Below are 1,652 nucleotides of genomic sequence, written 5' to 3'. Positions count from 1 at the left end.
CCTTGGCTGTGTACCTCATTCACTTCTCTATGAAGATAGGGAATAAGGAGTGTTACAGAAATCCTGAGCTGCTGAGTCCACTATTCCATAAAAATTCAATTCTTTGTGAGTCACTCTGTATTTATTGGAAAAGTCTGGTCCCCTGTATAGGGAGAGAATCTGGGGACTGTATTCAGGGGATTCAGGTGAGGGGAGGGAATCTTCCAGGAAATGTGGCTTCCCCTAGCCATTCCTCTCATCTGCAGCCCCCTTTCTTGCCCCTCTCCTCCTAGCTCTGAAACATCTACATTGTTGCCTTTGCTGAATCATCCCCTAACTACCTTTATTGCTTTTTTTCAGGCTTTAGTCCCTAGTCGTCATGTCTTGGGGCCCCCTTGACAATATATTGTCCCCAGCACTCCAGTCTCAGAGCCTGGTCCTCCGGCTATGACAACCTTGGGTCTCCAGTCACACCCATTCAGATCACCAAGAACATGGTGTTCTGATAATGAGACAGCCTGTAAGCAGGTGCCCTCCTAAGCCCTTCAGTAACAGGAGTAAGACTTGAAGCCACATTCCCAATCAGCCGTGTAACATCAGGGTTAGAACTTCCAGTTGTGCTCCTTGGCACTCCACCCCATGCCCAGCCCTCACGCCAACCATCCAGTAACTGGTCTAAGGTCCCTTAGCCACACACCCTGAAGAGTTAGAACTTAGTAGTTCTCCAACCACAAGGCTATTTATCATAGTGAAAAGATATTTAATCATATTTGAAGATTCTTAACCATACCTCCTTCATTGTGTTCCCATCCACGGTGGTTTTGCTCTAAACAAGTGGCCTTTAAGGTAAGGATCATCTCAAGGTTGCAGCTATGAAAACCTTTAAGACTTAAGAAGATTTCAGTGTGCGGCTCCTAGACCCTACCAACTCCACAAAATGGTTTCTATGAGTTTTAAGGGTATCATCCCACGGCACCCTACACTCAATCCAAACCAGAGAGGGGCCTGACTTGAAAAGGTTTGTAGGTTTGGTTTCATCTAATGGAGTGAAAGTCAGTAAGAGGCATAGGAAACCCAAGACATTTGAAATAGAAACACCAGCTTAGTCTGAAAAGGATAGAGAAAAACGCCTACCTTTATATGGGCAGGGAGGCAGGCTGAGAAATATACTGATCTGTAAACAGGCCATTTCTTCGGGAAAAGGAAGAATAACAGTGCAGACACAAAAGCCATGAGAGTCACTCCCAGGGGGCAGTACCGGGCACTTGTCAAGGAACTGATGGCATATGTCCAGCTCAACTTCACAGTCTACACCAGGACACGTGGTCAGACTGTCAAAAGAGAGAATCTTGAAAGCATGGAAAGAGACATGCCACGTACAAGAGATCCTCAGTAAGATTGACAGATTAGACACCATGGATGTCAGAAGGCAGCAGGATGGTATATTTAATGTGCTTGAAAGAAAAAAACGGTCAACCAAGAATTCTATGTCTGGCAAAAGTAGAGAAGTTAAGACATTCTCAGAAGGTTTGAGAGAGTTCATAACTAATAGACATGACCTACAAGAAATGCTCAAGGCTGAAACGAAAGGACACTGGAATAGTAACTTCAAGCCATACAAAATGATAATAATAATGCCAGTAAAGGTAGCTGCATAGTTAAGTATGAAGTCA

Source organism: Balaenoptera musculus, chromosome 15 (assembly GCF_009873245.2).
Source record: "Balaenoptera musculus isolate JJ_BM4_2016_0621 chromosome 15, mBalMus1.pri.v3, whole genome shotgun sequence".
Lineage (NCBI taxonomy): Eukaryota > Metazoa > Chordata > Mammalia > Artiodactyla > Balaenopteridae > Balaenoptera > Balaenoptera musculus.
This window is presented reverse-complemented; position numbering follows the sequence as displayed.